The 6,769-nt window shown below is 30.4% G+C and overlaps 1 protein-coding gene across 1 annotated transcript in view; it reads right to left on the bottom strand.

Moving 5' to 3' along the window:
• Positions 1–6,769, bottom strand: part of LOC108688661 — a 343,834-nt gene that overhangs the window by 284,232 nt on the left and 52,833 nt on the right. The gene's annotated exons all lie outside the window — the stretch shown is intronic.

Below are 6,769 nucleotides of genomic sequence, written 5' to 3'. Positions count from 1 at the left end.
ATATATATATATATATATACAATACATATATCCACTCATAAACGATAAATATTAGCTACTTATCGTCTAACCTTTGAATCTAACTTAATCTGTTGCGTTACATTTCATGCATGATTCGCATGGACAGAGCTGAGTAAAATTTAAAATAGTTCCATTTTAAATATGTATTTAAAATGACATTTTGCATTTTCTATTTTAAATGATATTTGAAAAATGAACCATTTTCATTTTACATTTGAAATGGAATCACGTCCATCATTTAACCATTTTTTAAAATAAATAAATCTAAATAGTTTTTCAATGTTTTCACAAATTTTCCCTAGAATCATTGATGTATAAAAAGATCCAAATCCCATGATTGGCCAAAGATTTTTATAAATATTTAAACAAACTACAAATTAAACTATAACAAAAAATTAATTCCAGATAGAATCCATAAATAAATCTTAATTATCATCAAATCTTAATTAAAAAAATGAATGTTTCAATTTTATATAAAATACTATATATAGATTTCTAAAAATGTATATTACTCTTAACATCTAATTTTGATCGTAACTGTAACGTTTCTCGTATTAATTTGATTTATTCAAGTAAACAGTTCTATTTCTAAAGCATAATATTAACAAATTTAAAATATTCCTGTCACAGAAATACTTTATTTATAATACTGTAGTCAAGGCTTCGAATTCCCTTGAAAATGGATTTCAAACGTAAAATACTTTTAAAAAATGTATACCCACTTTGGGGTGCGTTCCAAAATTAACTTTGGTCAACCTCAATGGTTATGAGATTGAAGAGAAAAGTTATCGAAAGTAATAGTCATTTTGGAACGAGTTTAATACGCTCATTCGTATACATCAATATGCATTAACAGCAGAAATAAATAAACATGTAATTATGATCAAAGTTTGTGCTACAATATATATATATATACATATATATATATACATATATATATATATATATATATATATATATATTATATTTATCAAATATTAATATATAAACATCAAAAGTGAAGATGACGAAAAATTGATGCAGGAATTTACCTTTTAGATGACATTTGGCATACAATTTGCCTTATTTCGTATCCTTATAAGCTTTTTCATTAGTCAAAGTTCGTGTTAGCAACTCATATTTTGAATTTTTCCTGCGTTTTCATGAAGGTTATCTTTCTTACCTCTCAATTTTACAAGGAAGTTAGTTAACTTCTAAAAAGTTACCTTCGTGAATGACTAACTATGCGTTTTGGAACGGCTATCATTAGTTAACCACTCGGTCACAGTAGTAATGTCGGAACGGACTATGGTAAAGTAAGATTTTGAAACGCACCCCTAGAGGAAAGTTTTTACGAAAAAACACATAAATTGAAACAAAATTTTAGAAATTCTTAGTTTTTCATAGATAATCATAGTGATGTAAAGTAGTGTCGTTTATTTGAAAAACCAAAAAATCTTGCGCCCTCAAACAATGTCACTCTACATCTCGCTACAAATATCTACGAAAAACTATAGATTTCTGAGACAAACAAATCTCACTCCATATCCTATTACGAATATTTACAAAAAATTAAGAATTTCTAAGCTCACATAATTATTATTTGCAAATTAACTCGAAAGCTGTAATTTCTTATAGATTTAATATTAAGACTGTTCTAAGATATGTAAGAGCATCGAATTGTTAAATTGCTGATCAATTAGAACGATCTTAATAATGCTGAATGATATATTAAATTTATATATTAATATATTAATTTGTAAATATAATAATTATGTTAAATTTGTTAATTAATATTACAGATATATAAAATATATTTGTAATGAAAGTTTTTGTAATAATAGAAATAGTTGATTTGCTATTTTTATTAAGTTTTATGGCAATTAATTTCTTGCTCGTGTAACGATATTATTTTCTCGTTTATTGGATCTCATATCTTCACAGAATCTTGTTTTCTTTTGTGGCGAATTTTTCGAAGCATTTGCTCATCCTTTGTCCATACATAGTGCCGTGAAATGAGGAGGACGAAAGAAATAATAATTCAAGGAGGAATGACTGTGACGGGAAAAACGGAAGGTGAGGAAAATGGAGTGTATATGAAAGGGAATGGGTGAACAGCAGGAGGGCTGTTCATAGCAAAGATGAAAAGAAAGGTAGGAAAGCGAGAGAGCGCTGGCGTATTCGCCATAATAATTATCGCGAGCTTTCTTCCTCGCATGCTGCGAAAGCAACAGGTGGCCGCGCTCGCTCGTTCCACTCGCAATCGCACAGACAAATCGTTCGGGATAACGACGAATCGCAATCGAAGTCTGGTGATTAGCGAGCTCCGATGGAGACTCGATTACCGTCGCCAGTTGAAGGGCAACCTTGATTGCACATTGCAGTCGAAGCAGAGTTTTTGCTCACTCCTATTGTTGCGTGTCGCTTCACATTTTTCATGATATAACTAATGCTTTTTTGTAAATATATAAGTAAGAAAAAGAAGAAATTACATTTTGTTTCCATTTTGATAATGCAATTAAAGAAGAGTTAAAGAAGTTATTTTAATTAATTTTAATTATATGATTTATAATTTATAATTTCTAAATAATTACATGTAATTATTTGTGTGTGTGTGTGTGTGTGTGTGTGTGCGTGTGTGTGTGTGTGTGTGTGTGTGTATGCACATTGTTATATTTTGTAAAGAAAATACATACATAAATACATATATAAATAAATTTTAAAAACGTAAAACGTATAATTGAAAGGGTAGAAGATTAAAATTAGCATAAAGGACACGTCATTATTGTTTTGCATGACTGCTGAGGCTTTTTAACCTTCTGTTTATAATAAGCAACTGAGAACTATTTATATCAATGTGCTTACAGCACATGCAATCATCCTAATGGAATAGTACGTAAAGTTTAAAGGAACAAGAGCACCTTGGCCAGCTTCCCGACTTTCCTGTTCACGCCCTTTGCACGGAAGGATGCACCTTCAGGGGACTATTTGCATAGACTGATTGCAGTTTCAATTAGGAGAGAGCGACGTAACTTTTTCGCGAGTTACAAAGGCACCGCGGCGAGCAGACTGGAAAGAAAAAAGGCCAAGGAAAGAAAAGAGGTGGGAAAAAGAGAGCAAGATGGAAGAAGCGGAGTTTGCCGTATCCTATTGTCGATGACACAATGGAGCCGACAATCCTTCGACTGTTTTTGTACTGAAGCAAAATGAGCCAATCCATAATCGGAAATTACAGTCAGACAATGCAGTGAAAAATTTTCATATTTTTGCATAATAAAGCTAGAAACAGCTTGTTACTAAAAATCGACACATACATTATAGGAAAAATATTTTGTTTCATAAATCAAAATTTTGTTATAATAACAAAAATTTAATTAAAATACACCGGACAAAAGTTTTTGGTTAAAATATCGAGCAAAACTGTAATTTTTTTACGTGAACTAAATTTAATTTAGTTAGTATCTACAAATATTTCTTCAAATATGAACTAAATTTAATTTAGTTAATATCTACAAATATTTCTTCAAATATTCACAAAAAAAATTATTTTATAAAAAACTTTTAAAGGACCCTGCATAAATCTTATGGAAATTTCGATCGAATTGCTTGAACATTGATATGTTGTAGATCTCGTCGTTCTGATAAAAAATCTCCACAAGCATGACTCCCTGTAATGAACAGTTTGACTTCTATAAAGCATCATTTTTCAAAACGGACTAATATTACAATTTCTTATTTTTAACGACCGTGTATTCCTACTTCATTATTTGCACTTTCTATGTATATTTTTAAATAAAAAATTATAAAGATAACATTGACCTGATTGTTTCAAATAAATCAAGATGCTTTTGATTATTGTGTTTTGTATTACAAGATTCAATAGAAAAATGAATTTTTATTATTTAAAGAATATAATTTTCTTACAAGAAAAAAATATTTAAATGATAGGAACTAATAATATGAGTAATTTATAAAACTTAGTTATGAAAACAACTGTTGTGAATCGTAAAAAGAATTATCTGTAAGAGTAGTTATTAAGCGTTTGTAAGAGTAATTATCTGTAGAGTGTGAGATAACTGATTTAAAGAGTAGCCCTGAAAATAATTAATAATAATAATAATAAATAATAGGTCGCAGAAGTTCAAATACAATCTCAGGACGCGCACAAAGATTCGCGTTGACAAGCCGGATGTTTACTGAAATAAAATAGCAATATTTTGGATTGGCACACAATCTATTCAATATAAACAAAGCGCGCAGAGATTCTTCGCGCTCGCTCCATAATTGTGCCCAAAATTCCGCGCCAGAGACATGAAGTAACACGGCATTAACTTGAATCTCAAAAATCAAGTTATCAACTTTGATATTCTTATAGCTTTTTTGTGAGTAACAATTAAGTAAATATTATCCTTAATTGTTGTCAACGTTGCTTCACGTTTAGGAAGCGGAATTTTGGGCACAATTACAGGATGTGCGTTTTATTTATGACTGTGTTCAGTTGAGTAAGTTTTTGCTGTTATTGGTATATTTTTTCACATCATCCAATCAGCATTTTAAATCTAGAAGAATACATCAATAGCAGCGCTCACTCAACTTGAATTTGCAGCCATTGAGTACTATGCGCCAGTCGAAATATTACTTCAGCGAATATCCGATTTATACACGATTAGATTATGCTTAAACTTTTGCGACCTATTAATTCTTTTCACAGCTACTCCTTAAATAAGTTGTTTTCACAACTATTTTTACAAACAGTTCTTTTTAGATGAGCTATACTTTTCACACAACAGTTGTTTTTATAACTACTCAAACAATTACTTATTAGTTAAATATTTCTTTTTTGTAAGAAAATTACATTTTTTTAATAATAAAAATTCATTTTTCTATTGAATCTTGTAATACAAAACTCACAATAATCAAAAACTCCAATTTGTCAGAAACAATCAGGTCAATATTATTCTTATAACTTTTTACTTAAAAATATGAAAAGTGCAAATAATGACGTAGAAATAGCATCATAGTCGTTGAAAATAAAAAATTGTAATATTAGTCCGTTTCCTAGAGATCAAACTGTTCATTAGGAGTCGTGCTTATGGAGACTTTTTATTAGAACGACAAGATTTACAACATATTAAATTTTCAGGCAATTCGACCGAAATTCAATTTCCATAAGATTTGTGCGGGGTATTTTTTTATTATATAAACAAAATTTGATTATTGTTAAATACCTCAACTAAATAATTTTGCTAAAGGCAAATTTTTAAATTTTTTTTAATGTCACTTCAATACTTTTCTAAAGTTAAAAACAAATATAATTATTTAACTTTCTTAAATAATTTAGAATGTGAAGTAGCAATATAAACAGAAAATTTGTCTTCTTGTTTCTTGTTATTTATTTATTATATAATCTTATACAAATTACTATTATCTTACACGGCATAGTACGAACATAATTGAAAAATAACTCAATTCGTATATATATATATATATATATGTATGTGTGTGTGTGTGTGTGTATATATATATATATGCATATATATATATGTCTAACAAGGCGTAAATTTAATTTATGAGAAATTTACTTATCTCGTAAATCATATTACATTCTTATCAAGTCGTGAATCATTCGCGCCCACTAATAAGATCCAAAAATTTCATAAAACCGAACATGTCGCCGGTTTGCCTTAAATCACGACTGGCGGCAAAAAATGTCGGCAACGATGCTGCGCGTTCCGACGGAAAATTAATTTGTCTATATAAAACGGTGAGAAAGAAGAAACGCGTTGAGACACAAAGACGACGCGACGGGAACGAAGAGAGATAACCCGCGGCAAAACCGATCTGCTGTATCTTTTTGCGCGGCGTCACAATGTCGGAATCAATTTAAAGAGAATCGTGATCGAAACTACAGCTATTTCCTCTTTTCACGGTTTATTTATAATCTGATTGAGGCGCTTTGCGATATGTATTGTTTAATTACATAAAAGTTGTACATACAAGATAGTATTAACTTAACCTTTATATTGTTCATAATTTAATCACAGTTTACAATTAAAATATGAAAATTATTTTACTATTTCTTCTTTTACTAGTAAACTTTATTCTTGACAATAAAATTGCTACTTAGAAAATCGATTAGAATTTCATTGATTTCCTTTGTCTCATCTAAATAGCTATTTTTATCATCCGTTCTAATAGCAAAAAAATAAAACATTATCTTATATAATTCAAAGAGAGCTGATCTTTCTATCTCGCGACGATATATAAACTGTGCGCGTGTATCGATGTGTATCACTCGAAATTGAATTTCGAGATATGAACGCGGTCCATATCCAATTCTCGACACATGCACACATCACCACATTCACGTGCAATAGGAGTGCGCGCGGACATGTATATACGTATGTGCACATAAACGTGTGCATGCACAATCGATACTCTTCGACCTACTTGCAGAAAAGAGCATGGGAAGCGGAGCACATATGTGTGACGGAAAGACATTATATACCGGTATCTCTCGAGTTATAATGATCCGTAGGACACTACGTAACGGGTCAATGCTTCCAATGTGAGCCACTCTACACTATTACTCGCGAAAATATCCCATCTCAAAGAAGGAGTTGCACGTTCGACATTCGACAAATATGCTGCCATGCCGTATAGATCGAGTAACCTGACAGTCAGTTAATTGAAAGGATGTTTATGACGTTTGTAATATCTCCTTATTTACTGTTTATTTTCTCTCTCTCTCTTTCTCTCTCTCTCTTTC

Source organism: Atta colombica, unplaced genomic scaffold, assembly GCF_001594045.1.
Source record: "Atta colombica isolate Treedump-2 unplaced genomic scaffold, Acol1.0 scaffold238, whole genome shotgun sequence".
NCBI lineage: Eukaryota > Metazoa > Arthropoda > Insecta > Hymenoptera > Formicidae > Atta > Atta colombica.
This window is presented reverse-complemented; position numbering and strand designations above follow the sequence as displayed.